This window comes from Moschus berezovskii, chromosome 11, assembly GCF_049115385.1.
Source record: "Moschus berezovskii isolate FMDL1 chromosome 11, NW_MosBer_1.0, whole genome shotgun sequence".
Taxonomy (NCBI): domain Eukaryota; kingdom Metazoa; phylum Chordata; class Mammalia; order Artiodactyla; family Moschidae; genus Moschus; species Moschus berezovskii.
Genome location: NC_142470.1, coordinates 14,406,011 through 14,421,301, shown reverse-complemented (window position 1 = coordinate 14,421,301; position 15,291 = coordinate 14,406,011). Strand labels below are relative to the sequence as shown.

The 15,291-nt window shown below is 53.8% G+C and overlaps 1 protein-coding gene across 3 annotated transcripts in view; it reads left to right on the top strand.

The window, feature by feature from the left end:
• Nucleotides 1–15,291, top strand: part of DAB2IP (DAB2 interacting protein) — a 211,903-nt gene that overhangs the window by 27,068 nt on the left and 169,544 nt on the right. The window contains exon 1 of one of the 3 annotated variants that reach the window (XM_055400016.2): nt 558–822. The exons of the other annotated variants lie outside the window; for them this stretch is intronic. The gene's annotated coding sequence lies outside the window, so the exon portion shown is untranslated. Of the gene's footprint in view, nt 1–557; nt 823–15,291 lie in introns of those variants that run through there. 3 annotated transcript variants of the gene reach the window in all.

The following is a 15,291-nucleotide window of genomic DNA, read 5'->3' as shown; positions in this document are numbered from 1 at the left end:
TGACACAACCCCCTCCCCACCCCGACCCCACCCCGCTTTTCCCGGACCTCTGGACTAGCATCAGCCCACGGCCACTGCGGGTGGAGATCGAAGGGAGGCGCACAGCAGAGTTTAAGGGGTCAACCGAGGCGCGAAGAGAGGGAGAGGAAGGTGAAGAGTAAGAGGGGTGGGCCGCAGCCCACTCCTCAGTCTGGTATCCGCATGGTTCTCGGGCTAAAGCTGGGATTAATTCCCGGGAACGCCGGCCACACAGAGGGCCTCCGCAGGCTAGCCTGAGCCCGGGGAGGGGAGTAGGGGGTGTGGCCAGACCCAGATCGCGGGTGCGAGGTGGTGTGGGATGGGAGGGGGCGTGTGGCCCGGCCTCGATCCCGGGCCAAACTGGGGACTGGGGGCTTGTGCGGAGAGCGGAGGGGCTCGGCCGTGCCCAGTCCGGCCGGGGCGGGTGGTAGTAGCGGGGTCGATTGGCCAAACAGGTGCGCCCCCGCCCCTCCCCTCACGGCCTCCGCCGGGTCTCGGCCGGGCGGGCGGAGCTGCGGGTGGCGGGGCCTGCGATTGGCGGGGTTGGGCCGGCCGAGTGCCCGGGGGAGCCCGGGAGTCGGAGCACCGCGGTGCAGGCGGAGGCGCGGGGCCGGCCGGAGCGCGCTACCGCGGGGCCCGCCGCCTGCCTGGCCGGCTCCGCTCCTCTCGGCCTGGCCGACGCTACGGAAACTTTCCTGGGCTCCGAGACCCCGCGACCTCGCCACCTCGCGACTCCACTCTGCGCTGATCGGGCTCCGGTGCCTTTGGGATGGCAGAGCCCAGCGCCCAGGCCGGCGAGTAGAGGTAAGAGTTAGTCGGTATGAGGGGGGTTTCCAGGGTCCTAGAGGGATCGGGGCTTGGAAGGGATCCGGGGACCCTGATGGGAGGTGTAGTGGTGCCTGACTGAGGAGTGGGCTGCGGCTTTGCTTTTCCTACGCCTCTTCTATGCTACAGCCCCCTGTGCCGCGAGGACCTTTGCGTGGTGCACAGGTCTTTATAAACTTTCAGTGCGCCTGCCTAGACCGCTGGGTCCTTGGGAGAGTACCGCGCTGTGTTAACACCGGGTGTTGCAAGGAAAGCACCCCAGCTGGCGGGGGTGACTGGGGGTTTCTGCAGCCTCCCAACCCCAACGCTTCCAAGTGGTCGCCCCAAACCTCGGCCCTTCTTCAGTTCCCTTCTGGAGGCTGATGTCTGGACAGCCACTCCTCTCTGCCCAGAGCCAGGCACCCCGGGGAACCCAAGTGTGGGGTGTTGTTTTGTTCAACCAGTAGCCACTCCTCAGTTTTCAGGGGAGGGGGGCGGAGTTATTGAAGTGAGATTTCTTTTCTGTTTCCTGGGCTGCCTTGGAACACCACCCTCCAGAAAACATCTTGAGCAAGCAGAGTGGGAACGGACCAAAGTCATCTAGGATCCAGTCCCCAGCCTGGTGGGAATCACTGTGGGTTTCTGAATGGTCCGTTCTCTCCAGGTGTCACGCTGTCTGGCTTGAGTCACATGGATACTGCGCTTCTCCTCTCCTGCCCTCTTCTTCTATGTAAGGGAGAAATTAATTTTGATTTGAATTTAATTTTGATTGAGGATGACTAGGTAGGTCACTTGTCACCTATGAGGGTCATCCTTTTTAATGATCTTCATTATTGCTTCTCAATGTCAAAGCCAAATGCCTTTCTATTTTCTTGACCTGAGATGGTCCACTTGAGAGTTAAAATAACATACCAAACACAAGGTTTGGAGCCCAGAGAATCTGGGTTCAGACCTCAACCTGGCCATTCATCCACTATGTGTCTTCGGGCCGGCTTCCTAACCTCTCTGAGCTCAAAGTTTCCACTCCTGGAGGGTGTGGTGAGGCTTTTGTGAGGCTGGGCATGGAAGGCATCTGACTTAAAGGACAACAGCTTTGGATTGCCAGTCTGCGTCCTGGAACTTGGGCCTTCTCTTTGCCAGAGTGACCCAGATCCTTTGTGACTCAGTTTCCCCTTCTCTCAAAAGTCAGTGTGGACCAGCTAGTCCTACTAGTCCTTTTGAGAAAAGTACACAGATGCATATACCTCCCCTCCCAAAGCATATGATTTCAGTGGGTTTATAGGCCTCAGATTTAAGACAGCCCCATCCATCCCCATCCTTACCATGAATTATTTGGAAGATATAAGGTCTTCTGTCTACCGTGATCTCCCACCCCTCTTGAGTGCTTGGTTGTAGCGGCTGTAAATATCAGGGAAGTGCAAATGCACTAATTAACCAGCACATGGGGAGAGGGGTTGACGTGCAGAAGCTGGCCAAAGTCACCTTCAAGATCATCCACCCGCTCCAACCCCATTCTGCTTTCTCCAAGCTGCATCTCCACCTGGCAAGCATCTAGTCTTTTTTGCTGGGCTCCTCGAGTGGCAGCCCACCAGGCAGCTGGTTTCATGATTGGGCAACTCCAGTCTGTTCAGAAATTCTTCCTGTTTGGGAGTAGAAGTCTGTGTCTCTGTTACTTCTACCCACTGGCTCTAGTACAGCCCTTCAGGCATCTCTTATTGGCTCAATTATTCACTGTGGTCCCCTGGTGCCTGCATTCTGTTCCTTCCCGGAGGCGTTCAACACACCGAACTGAATCTGGCAATGATCATAACACCATTTATTGAGTGTGTGTTATATGCAGGACCCAGTACTGAGTACTTTACACGTAGTATTTCCATATAAGACAGCCCCATGAGGTGGATTCTTTTCTTATCCTCATTTTGCAAATATAAAAACACGTTTAGAGAGGTTAAGAGATCCACCCGAGGTCACACAACCCGTAAGGAGCTGGGCTACATCCCAAAGCCAGCATCTGCCTTTGGAGCCCATGCCTCCACTGCTACTTCGTCCTGTGCTGCCTGTGTGCCCACGAACATGTGTGTGGTTGTGTGTGTGTGTGTCCTGGTCTGTGGTGGTTGCCGGCAGTGCTTTTCTCCCACTCACCTGCTTGTTGTTGTTCAGTTGCGCAGTCGTGTCTGACTCTTTGCGACCCCTGGACGGCAGCATGCCAGGCTTCCCTGTCCTTCACCGTCTCCCAGAGTTTGCGCTAACTCATGTCCATTGAGTCAGTGATGCCATCCAACCTTCTCGTCCTCTGTCATCCCCTTCTCCTCCCACCCTCAATCTTTCCCAGCATCAGAGTCTTTTCCAATGAGTCTGCTTTTTGAGTCAGGTGGCCAAAGTATTGGAGCTTCAGCTTCAGCATCTGACCTTCAAATGAATATTCAGAGTTTGTTTCCTTTAGAATTGACTGGTTTGATCTCCTAGCGTTTTTTAACTCACCTGGGGTCCCTGTTAAAAATGCAGATCCGTCACCCTGCTCCAGACCCAGGAATCTGCACTTTTTAAAATTCCCCGGACCATTCTTGAACACACCACAGTTTGAGAACCACAGCCCTAAGGTATACTTAGGGAGAGAATGTGGGGTATGGATTTCAAGAGATCTGAATTCAAGTCTTTTGTAAAAAAACTTAATTATTATTTATTTGTCTGCACTGGGTCTTAGTTGAGGCACGTGGGATCTTCGATCTTTTCTTTGCGGGATGCAAGTTTTCTTCAGTTGCGGCATGGGGGATCTAGTTCCCTGACAGAGATCAAACTCCAGCCCCCTGCATTGGGATCACAGAGTCTTAGCCATTGGACCACCAGGGAAGTCCCCTGAATTCACGTCTTGGCGTCACATGTTTTCTTATCCTCATTTTGCAAATGAAGAAACATGTTTAGAGAGGTTAAGAGATCCACCCAAGGTCACACAACCCGTAAGGAGCTGGGCTACATCCCAAAGCCAGCATCTCCCTTTAGAACCCATGCCTCCACTGCTACTTCTGTCCTGTGCATATAACAAATACTTCACTCCCTTGAGCTGGTTACTTTCCCTTCCTGGAACGTGATGTTATACCCACTGGGGCGGGGAGTGGGGAGGATGACTGCTTTCTGTGAAGGGCTGTGGAAGTCTCCTGGGTGGATGTCACACATTATGGGGCAGGCTCTCAGAAGACAGAAGTACCCTGATAAGGCCTCTCCTGCCACAGTGGATGTGAGTGGCCATGTGCCTTTGGCTCCCAGGAGGCCCTGAGTGCCATTCCCAATCCCACTTCCACTCCCATCCCTCCAGACATCAAGCCTCTGCTTTCTGGAAGGATTGGGAAATGTTGAATGAAGCCCAGGTGCGCAGATTTCTCAGCCTGGGTGGTGGGGACCCTGGACAGGTGGGTAGGAACTGCTCCACACACACCCCCGTCCTCCTCCACGGCCCCACGATGGCCTCTGATCTCTCATAGAGGAGGTGCTGTTCTCTAACTTCTGGAGGAGGGGAGTAGGGGTGGGGTCACCATGTGTGCATTGGTGTTTTTTTAGTTATTATTTTAATAAAAAATTATTTGGCTACAACCTGTGGTATGTGAAACCTTAGTTCCCAGACCAGGGATTGAACTTCTACCTCCTGCTTTGGAAGGCAGAGTCTTAACCACTGGGCCACTGGGAAAGCCCTGCATTGGGGTTTTAAATTCACTGGAGATCCATCCTTTCCCCTGGAGGGCTACTCTGCTGGTCGTTGGGCAGGTCTGCTGACCTGCAGGGAAACAGCTGACCTGCTGCTGGCTGGACAGGGCTGGGGCCAGGAGGGGTGAGGGAAAAAGGAACCGCCTGCCTGGGCCTTGGCTGAGTCCCTGTCCCAGCCTCCTAGCTCTGCTATACACAGAGCTCTTGTTCCACTTGATCCTTTTTGATTTCCTGAAAACACTGAATTAGTAAACACGCTTTTTATGGGCGAGGTCATTGGAGTCCAGGAAGCTGCAGTGACAGGTCCAAAGCTCTCATGTCTGTGTGTGTGGGGGCGGAGGTGGTAAGGTCAGAACTTGAACCCAGGCTCCTTGACGATAGCACAGGTGTTTTTTGCACTGTATCCCATGCCTTATTATTTTCTGCCCCACCTGTTTGGGGCTTTGGTGCCAGAGTCTTTGACTGGGCCACCGTGGAGCTGCGTGATCCTGGGTAGGGCTGGCCATCCCTTAAAACTTTGGTTTCCTTGTCTGTAATGGGTGGGTGGGAGTGTGTTTGGCTGGATCTCTAAGATTCTTCCCAACCTTGACATTCACAGGTTATACTTTTTTTCTGCATTTCTGGGGGCAGACTTGGGGGTTGTTCATGATGGGCTCAGGGCATGGGTGAGTTGTTGGGCGGGGTTGGAGGGCAGAGTGCTGCACTGGGGCTTGTTATGAAACCAGTCAAAAGGGCTTTTGTGGGCTCAGTGTCCGGGCCTTCAGGGAGCTGGGCTGGGGGTGGGGCAGCTCAGGGCTGGGTGAGGTGGCTGACTCTGAACAGTGCAGGAGGGTGATGGTGGGAATGACTGGGGGTTGTGGATGGGAGCTGAGGGGGAGCATGGGGCTCTGAGATTGACCCAGCAGCATCCCTCTCTCAGCCCAGGACAACCTTGGCCGAGAGACCAAGAGAAGGTCACAGTCTCTCTCTCTTTTTTTGGCTGTGACACATATGGAATCACACACATATCCCACGGCATATGGGATCTTAGTTCCCTGACCAGGGATCAAACCCATGCCCCCTGCATTGGACACGCAGAGTCTTAACCACTGGGCCACTAGGGAAGTCCCTGAGAACGTCGTAGCCTCTTGTCTTCCTCCTGAGCCACTACCGTCTCTCCATGGGGCATCCCCAGCCTTCCCTTGAGCCCAGCCCCTCTCAGCTGGAGTCTGTGTTGGGACTGAGGGGTTTCCAATTGCCTGCTCTCCATGCCCAGGGCTGCCCCCCGCCACCCCCCGCCGGCATTCTGGCTTCCTAAAGCAGGCCCTTATCAACTGCAGCCTCTGCCAGCCTCCTGCTCTCAGCTTCTCCTCCATCGTGCGTCTTCTTCCCTTCCTGGGGGTGGATGCCTGTCCCCCACCCACGAGCTCAAAGCCGTAACTCCCTGGCCTGGCCGTCCAGTCTCCACGCCCGCTCCAGCTTCCCTCCCTGCCTCTTCTCCCTCTGTTCTCAAGCTGTCTGCTTCCTGGCCTCCGTCTGTGACTCCTGCATGGTCTTCTCTTTCGGCTGCTGCTTCATTGCCCAGATTCTAACTGCCCCTCGGGGTCTGGCATAAGTGTCACTTCCACTTGGTCTCATCACCAAGGGGTAGCCGTCCCCCTGTGCAGTCCTGGCTTGCAGCTCTCATCAGCGGCCTTGCTTTACACATTGTCACCGGCTTGTCTGTCTCCGAGATGTGTTCTGAACTTCCTGAGGGCGAGGCCCAGCTCTGTCTCTCATCTGGGTGCCCACGGAGTGGGTGGGGCTCGATGAGGGCCTTTCTTGGTCTGGTAAATGCTCATAAAGCCTTGTAGAGTTGGACACTGGCTTGTAATTGGGCTTGGTTTTTATGCTCTTGGCTCAGAGTTTTTGCCTGCATCCTACTCCCTGGTGCGAACAGGTGGGGGTCCTGTCTGTCTGTGCTCTGGGCTAAGCCGGCTCCAGCAGAGAGATGCACAGAGGCTTTTTGGAGAGGCTTTTCTGCCTCCTTTGGCTCGTTCTTGATCTGCTATTTAAGAAAGTCTATTCTGGCTTTGTGGCATCAAAGACAGAGAGGCCTGGAAGCAGGCCTGAAAAGGGTACCTTGTCAGCACCCCCACCTGCAGGCTGAACTGCAGGTCTCAGAGGATCATAGCCAGGATGCACTTGGTTCTCTGGGACTCAGAAGAGTTTGTCAGGTATTTCCAAAGGGTCTGCGAGGTCCTGGGGGTTGTCTTGGGGATCCTGAGACATGGTTCCAGAGGCACCCGGGGATCCTGTGACTTTTCTAGGGCTGCAGAGACTGACTGTCTTTGTGTTTAGCAAAGGTCACTGAGCCAGGAGAGGGGGCTCTCCATGATGACGGGTCCCCATTCAGAGCGAGGTTTTTTTCCTTCGAAACTCTTGCTTCCCTGCTAGCATCATTTGCTGAGCATGGTCATAGGTGGTGGGAGGTGGGCAAGGTGGGCCCGAGGGGACGAGACTTTGGTCAACACCCACACAGCTGGGCCACATGACCAGGGAGGAGCTCTGTGTCCCCAAGTGTGAAGTCTTCATCTCCTTGTAGGTCACAGTGGCTATTAAAGACCCATCTTGGAGTAAGGTCCAAGGGATGCTGACGGTGCTGGAGGGAGAGAAGCGAGATTGGTGGTGGTCTGGCTTTAGGTTCGGATGCTGCCCAAGTCCCTTGTCCGGTTAGAAGCCGGCAAGGGCCCTTGAAGTCCTGTCGCTCCCAGCGTGCCCTTGTTACTGAGTGTCCTGTCACTTTTGTTTTCTCCATTCACCGGTCTCCACCCCTTCCTCTACCCCTGGACCGAGCATCCTAGCACGGGTGCCTTAGAGCTGACTCTTACCTAGGCTGTCCTAGGCCCCCCTCCTCAGAGAGGAGGAGGAGGGGTGGGGTGGGAGGGTAGGGGTAAATGAATGAATGCCCTTCTCAGCAGCTTTGGTGACCCTTTCTGACACTGGCTGGAGAAGATGTGACAACTGAGTCCACCAGGAAACGGCTGTCTGACGGGGGGCAGGAGGACCCAGCCAGACATAATGGAAGCTGGCGCTGGCTGGAGTCGGGATCTGGGAGCCTTTCCCGTCCATCAAAGCTGGCGCTGCTTCCGGGAGGAGAGAATTCCCAAAGGCTCCACCAGGCCCCCTGATAGGGATCTGCCGGGTGTATGTGAGGGATTTGTTTTTCGGTCAGGATGTGGGGAGTTAAAAATAGGCCTCCTAATCCCCTGGGTTCGTGTCAGACTTGAGGCTGTGCAGGGCCCTTTGGCTCCATTATCTCACTCGAGTGGCTTGGCAGTGGGCGACGTGGGTAGAGCTCGCACTGCCCACTTTATAAAGGAGCGCGTGGAGGCGTGCGCCGGAGTTCTGCTTGAGGCTGAACCCAGTGTTTGGTGGCAGAACCTAGGTCTGTTCCCTGGTCCCCTAATGCCTGCGTTCTTTATTCTTGCCAGGAGCCCAGTTGACCTCTAAAGCCAACAGGCAGCAGGAGGGCAGGGGTTGGTTGAAACAGTAGGGATAGATTATTAAGAGACGCTTCCCTGATGGCTCAACAGTAAAGAATCTGGCTGCCAAGCAGCAGTTACAAGTTCGATCCCTGGGTCAGGAAGATCCCCTGGAGAAGGAAATGGCAAGCCACTGCAGTAGTCTTACCTGGGAAATCCCATGGACAGAGGACCTTGGCAGGCTGTAGTCCCTGGGATCGCAAAAGAGTCAGACACAACTTAGCGACTAAACAGCAACAGCTAAGTGAAGCAGCGAGGAAGACTCAAGATGGATCAAGGCCCCAGGCATTGGGGAGCAGCGGGGGATGGATCAAGGCCCCAGGCGTTGGGGAGCAGCGGGGGATGGATCAAGGCCCCAGCGTTGGGGAGCAGCGGGGGATGGATCAAGGCCCCAAGGGTTGGGGAGCAGCGAGGGATGGATCAAGGCCCCAAGGGTTGGGGAGCAGCAGGGGATGGATCAAGGCCCCAGGCATTGAGGAGCAGCGGGGGATGGATCAAGGCCCCAAGGGTTGGGGAGCAGCGGGGGATGGATCAAGGCCCCGAGGGTTGGGGAGCAGCGGGGGATGGATCAAGGCCCCAGGCATTGAGGAGCAGCGGGGGATGGATCAAGGCCCCAGGCGTTGAGGAGCAGCGGGGGATGGATCAAGGCCCCAAGGGTTGGGGAGCAGCGGGGGATGGATCAAGGCCCCAAGGGTTGGGGAGCAGTGGGAGGCTGTGAGTGCTGAAGCAGGGGTGTGGGGGGGGGTGGGAGGTGGGGTAGCGGTGAGAGTGAGGCAGTAAAGCGCCATCAGGACCTGAGATCGAGCCCCGTGTAAGTCATAATAAAGGGTGTGAGCCTGATGTTGTCGGCAGTGGGGAGCCATCGAGGATTCTGGAGCACAGCGATTATTGCTTTATCAAAAGCACAGTGCGATGGTGTGCCCCTCTGGCTTTGCTACCTGTGTCCTTTTATGGTGTTTGGCAGAACAGATTTGGGGAAGGGGGATTTTTTTTTGACCACACCATGTGGCATGCAGGGTCTTAGTTCACCTGCAGTGGAAGCGTAGAGTCTTAATCACTGGATGACCAGGGAAGTCCCGGTAGAGCACATTTTTATTTTGATCCTTCTTTATCCACTAGACACCCTGCCCCTCCCCAGCTCTCCGTCTGGAACCTGGTGCTATAGTGGACGGGAGCCCCATGTTCTGCTGCCTCTGGGTTCCAGGGTAAAGTCTGTCTGGGCTTCTTGGCTTCCTCCAGTTTTTAATCTCATTCTCCTGCTTGTCTGTCTGTCTGTCCTCACTGTGGTGGGAAGAATTAAGGGAGAGGGAGGAGGCGGTGACTGAAGTTGGCGGAAGGTGCTTCTGTCCCGGCCTGATTCATTGAAACTTTTACAGGCTGGGTGAGTGCCTCCTGGCCCCTGGCAAGCTCCCAGACCACCAGGCTCTCCTTCCACACATTTTACTGCCTTTTGTCCTCTAACCCATACCTTTATTGGTTCTTTGTTTCTTCCTCAGGTAGAGGGAGACCCTGGTGGGCAGGAAGGGAGGTAAACCAGATCTCTCAGAGCATTGGAAACCCGTCATCCACCCATTTTAGAGTTGGGCAGACAGAGGCCTGGGTTTGTTGGGACTTGAACGCAGATCTCCAGCCCCGTCCTGGCTGCAACACTGCCCTGCTTTTTTCAGAGACACTCTGCTTCTGGGTTCCAAGCGCAGGGGTTCCCAGCTCTCCATGAATCTTGGTTCTGCAGCCTGGGCTCCTCCCGGGGCTGGGAGCCAGCTGTGCTGAGCCTACGGGTTCCCGGAGAGGGCTCTTGGCGTCGGCGTCGGCTGAGTCACACAGATGAGATCACTGCTCACCTCGGGATGGGGGAGGATGCCAAGGTTTGGGAACTTTCACTCGGAGCCACTTGTCGATATTGTGTGTGTATATGTGTAAGGAAAACAAACCTGTGGGTTTGGACTTTGTACTTGGCCCGTGAACTGCAGTTTCTGGGCTGTGCCATCTCTCAGATTCCAGGAGACTGGATCTGAGTCCAGAGCTTGAACCCAGTGTTAGCGTTTGCTCTGCCCCGTCCTGGCTGTACGTGAGGGGCAGCACCTTCGTGGGCTGTGGTAATCATTCCTAGCAGCTCACACTTTCTATGCGTGCTTCCCATGAGCCAGGATCTAGGCTCAAGGCTTTCCAAGTATCAGCCCCTCTGATTCTCACAAGAGACCCGGGAGGTCCTGTTATCATCTCCATTTTGCAGATGAGAAAACTGAGGCCCAGAGAGGAGAAGTGACTTGCCTAAGCTCACCCCACTGGGAGCAGGCAGAGCTAGAGTTCGAATGAAAGTCTTTTCCACTTCATAGCTTGAGGTGTCAGTCACTCTGCTTCTGTGCGTTCCAGCTGCTAGACTAACTCCCGTGAAAGCACAAATACCGAGAAATTAGGTGTGATTAGTGGGCAAGGAGCAGAAAGGGGGTGAATGAATGAGGAGTCCTAGATTGACATCATCCCCCGTATTCCTCTTCCAGCATTTTCCTCAAGCTGTCAGCCATGAGGGACAGAGGAGAGCAGGTATGGCTGTATCCAGGCTCCAGGAGGGAAGGGCACATTAGAAACCACGGTCCCACAGACAACCAGTCCTGGGCCTATCTCGTTTCACCCCCTGTAGCTGCTGGCTTTCTTGATGTTGATGTTAATTCCTTTGTCATCATCCTCCAGAAGGTGCCTTTAAGGCAAGATGGTTGCTGGGGGGCATTTCCCTTTGAGTGGAATGACTGAGGCTATGTTGATTCAGATTTGGAATAGAGGTCTATTGTTGGATGCTAAATCCTTGGGGCTTGGGGTGGGAGGTGGGGAAAGAGCCAAGCAGCTTGTTTCCACCCCACAGGGGCCTGGTATTGTGGAGAGGCTAAGGGTAGGGGTTAGTCTGCTAAGTCGCTTCAGTCGTGTCCGACTCTGTGCGACCCCATAGATGGCAGCCCACCAGGCTCCCTTGTCCCTGGGATTCTCCAGGCAAGAACACTGGAGTGGGTTGCCATTTCCTTCTCCAGGGGTTAGTCTAGAGTCCATTAAACAGTCCTTGGTTGGAGTCCTGGCCGCTCCACCTACCAGCTGTGTGGCCTTGGACAAAGTGGCCTCACTTCTCTGATCCTCAATATTCTCATCTGTACATTGGGAATAACAGTAATCCCTATCTGCTAGGGTTGTTGTTGGGGTAAAACTAGACTTGAAGTTAGGGAACACACAGTGCAATGTCTGGACCTTGTAAACACTTAATAACTGCTAGTGTTCTTTACTTATTTATGGTTTCGGCTGCGCTGGGTGTTCGGTGCCGCGCACGGGCTTTCTCTGGCTGTGGCGAGCGGGAGCCACTCTCTAGCTGTGGTGCTCCGGCTTCTCGTTGCGGTGGCTCCTCTTGCTGTGGAGCACGGGCTCTGGGGTGTGCGGATTTCAGAAGTTGCGGTGTGTGGGCTCAGTAGTTGTGGGCTGGGGTTTAGTCGTCCTGCAGCATGAAGGGTCTTCCTGGATCAGGAATCGAACCTGTGTACCCTGCATTGCAAGGAAGATTCTTCATCCCCAGACCACCCGGGAGGCCCAGTGCAAGTGTTTTTGCTCTTATCACTATTCGTATTAGTATTATTACTGGGGACCTTCTCAGTCAACTTTGCGTTGGTCTTGGGAAACTCTGGCTAATGCTCTTTCCAGAACTTACTGCCTCTGGTCAAGGCAGTTCCAAGTATGGAAAGGTCTGATGTAAAGAGACTATGTGAATTACTTATTTGCTTTTTCTTTTAAAGGTACAGAGTGACAAATTGGCCAAACAAAAAAGTTTTTGAATGTGTGATTATAAGTGCAATACAGAGGTGAATAGAGAAAGGGGATGATGGGGGAAGAGCTCTTCAAAGTGATAGAAGTCTGTCTTGCATGGCATTTGCATTACACTCGAGCCTGTTTTTGCTGGTTAAGTCACTGAGGTGAGCGTTTGTCGAAGGAGCTCCGCTGGGTGAGGAGGGTGTATGTGTGTGTGTGTGTGCGCATGTGTGCTTGGTCATGTCCGACTCTCTGAGTCCATGGACTGTAGCCCGAAAGGCTCCTCTGTCCATGGGATTTCCCAGGCAAGAGTACTGGAGTGGGTTGCCATTTCCTTCTCCAGGGGATCTTCCCGGCCCCATCAAACCCATGTCTCTTATATCTCTTGTGTCTCCCGCGTTTGCAGGTGGATTCTTTTCTACTAGCGCCATCTAGGAAACCCCAGGGGTGGTGGGGAGATTCAAATCAGTGTGAGGATCAGCTCCTCCCTCCCTCCTGAGAGCCTCTTGGTCTGTACCTAAGGAGAAAGCATGCCCAGTCTTTGCAGAGGCCACAGGTTGGTGTGGGGAGGGTGAGATATCAGGAGGGCTTTCTGGAGGAAGTGGTGCTGGAGGCGGCTGCCCTGGTTTCTGTAAACAGAATTGCAAAATCACTTCTCCCAAGCTTGCCTGGTTCTCTGCGGCAACCCTGCAGCCAGGTCAACTGGGAGGTCCCAGGCCTGGCAGTCAGGACAGCTGGGGAGCGAGAAGATGTCCAATCCCTTCTGTTTCCCTGTTCAGACCTGTCCATCCCTAGAGTCCCTGTCTTGAGCATGCCTGTAGAGAGGGAGCAGAGGCTTATGCATGAAGGTTCGGGTCTGAAATCAGAGCTATATTTGTCACTTCCATTGTGTGTCCCCAGGCAAGTCATTTCACGGCCAGTGCCTCAGTTTCCCCATCTGTCTTATGAGGATAATAGTGACCCTCAGGTAACCAAGTTGTTTTGAGGATCGGTGAGGTCATGCAGGTATAGTGCTTATCACGGAGCTGGCGCAGGCTAAGTGCCTGTCATTAAAAGCTGCTGTCTGCCTGCTGTTGTTTTTAGCACAGGACACGCCTCTCCACCCTCGCCTCTCCCCTCCACTGAGTTCCTGTTATTGACATCCTCCTCACCATCTAGCTCAGGGATTTTAAGTATTTATATCCTTGCTGGAATTTCTCTTTGCATTGTCTAGTTAATTACCTAATTGAATGAAGGCAAACAATTTCGCTTTGCTTCCTTTCCTGTGGAAGTGCAGGAAGCGGCCGGTGCCTTCTTTTCTGTGATTGAGACGATTATTGAAGTATTTGATGATGATGGTGACGCCTTTCCCCCCTTCAGAGGTCCTCTCCCTCTTAGAATAGCTTCTCGGCCCTGTAAATCAAGCTGTAGCCACGTGCTTGGGAGGCATACATCTTGTTGAGGATGTTGATGGGTTTAGCCGCTGTTTCTTTGGGTGCCAACATGCTGTTTTGGCACCTTCTTGCCCATTCCCAGAGGGAGAGTTGATAAGACAGCTTTTAAAAAAATTTTCAGAACTAATGACTATGTATGTATTTGGGGAGGACTGGCTGATGGAGTATGCATCAAAACCAAGGCCGGGGGAGAAGGCGTCCCATGGCAAGGAATCACTGACTCTTCACTTGTGCTGGTGTTGGTGGTGGTGGGTTCTGCCCTGCCCCTCGTGGCTCTGGGGTGGGGAAGTGCAGTGATTAAGGTCATTTTTTGTTTGTTTTGGCTGTGCCATGCAGCTTGCAGGATCTTAGTTCCCCGATCAGAGTTTGAACCTGGTCCCCAGCAGGAAACGTGCTGAGTCCTAACCACTGGACCACCAGGGAATTTCCAAGGGCATGGGATCTGCACTTGATGTGCTGGGGGCTTCCAGTCCCTGCCCTGCCACTTGGTTGCTGCATGAAATGGCACAGCTGCTTAACTTGTCCTTGGCTCTCAGGTGAGGGTACCATAAATCCCGTTTCATAGGAGTTGTAAGATTTGTTCTACCCACAATGCTGGCACATGTAAGTACTCATACGAGTAAGCTGGTATATTCAAGGATCTTAAAAAAACCGTACCGTGTTCTTTGCCCCAAGACCCTCCCATTTGTTCTACCTTGTTCTTCCCTGGGTGATAACCACAAACGGCAGGCCGGGGGCTCTCGCCGCCTCTGGGCTCCTGCAGGACGGTCCCCTCTATTTGGAATGTCCTTGTCCTCGCCCTTCCTTGCTCCTTCAGGACTTATCCCAAGCACTGTGCCTCCGTGACACTTTCCTCGAGTTCCCCAACCAGGCCCCCTTAAGTGCCCTACTGCGTCCTTGTTATGCCGTTTGTCTGCAACTGTCATTGGCCCAGGTGTGTTGCATGGAAAGGCAGTCTGGAAGATACTTTGTAGAAAAGGAGTTTTGGAAAAGGCTGCATACTTGATGCCCATTTGTACAGTACCAATCCACACTAGGGGCTTCCCTGGTGGCTCAGAGGTTAAAGCGTCTGCCTCCAATGCGGGAGACCCGGGTTCGATCCCTGGGTCGGGAAGATCCCCTGGAGAAGGAAACGGTAACCCACTCCAGTATTCTTGCCTGGAGAATCCCATGGACGGAGAAGCCTGGTAGGCTACAGTCCACGGGGTCGCAAAGAGTTGGACACGGCTGAGCGACGGAATGGAATGGAATGGAATCTACACTAGCAATTTTAAAGGCTCTGAGAAGTTCTGCAATGCAGAAACCTTCTGAACTTTGCTTGCCCCAGAATTCTCCAAACCTCTGACCTTAGGATATTTCTTTTTTTTTTTTTAAATTATTCTGAGATTTATTTTTGTCTGTGCTGGGTCTTCATTGCTGGATGGGCTTTTCTCTAGTTGTGGAGAGAAGGGGCTCCTCTCTAGTTGTGGTGCATGGGCTTCCCATTGCGATGGCTTTTATTATTGTTGAGCACAGGTTCTAGGGTGCACAGGCTCCCAGAGTTGTGGCTCCCAGGCTCTAGAGCACAGGGTCAATAGTTTTGTGGTGCATGGGATTAGTTGTTCCGCGGCATGTGGGATCTTCCCGGGTCAGGGATCGAACCTGTGTCTTCTGCATTGGCAGGTGAATTCTTTACCACTGAGCCACCAGGGAAACCCTAGGATACTTTCTCCTCGGAATACCTGTTGACAAAGCTTTGTGACCTCCTTGGGGGATGTGGCCTGTTGTAGACATCTATATCGCAGTTTGATGCTCTCTCCCCATTTTACAGTCAAGGAAACCAAGTAACGGGCCCCAGCTAAACCTGTGTGCCCCTCCCTCCCCCTCTGGATGAAGTGGTGAGGTTCTTTATGTGGGTGTTCAGGGCCAGGTGGCAAGGGAGGGCTGACTGTGACCTGCTCTCAAGGGCCTTTTAGCCTTAGTGAAAGGGTGTGATGGACACATGAAAGAGAGAGAGGTTAACCACCAAACCATGCATCCCAGAGCTGCTGTGTAACAGGAGCCCTGGTGCT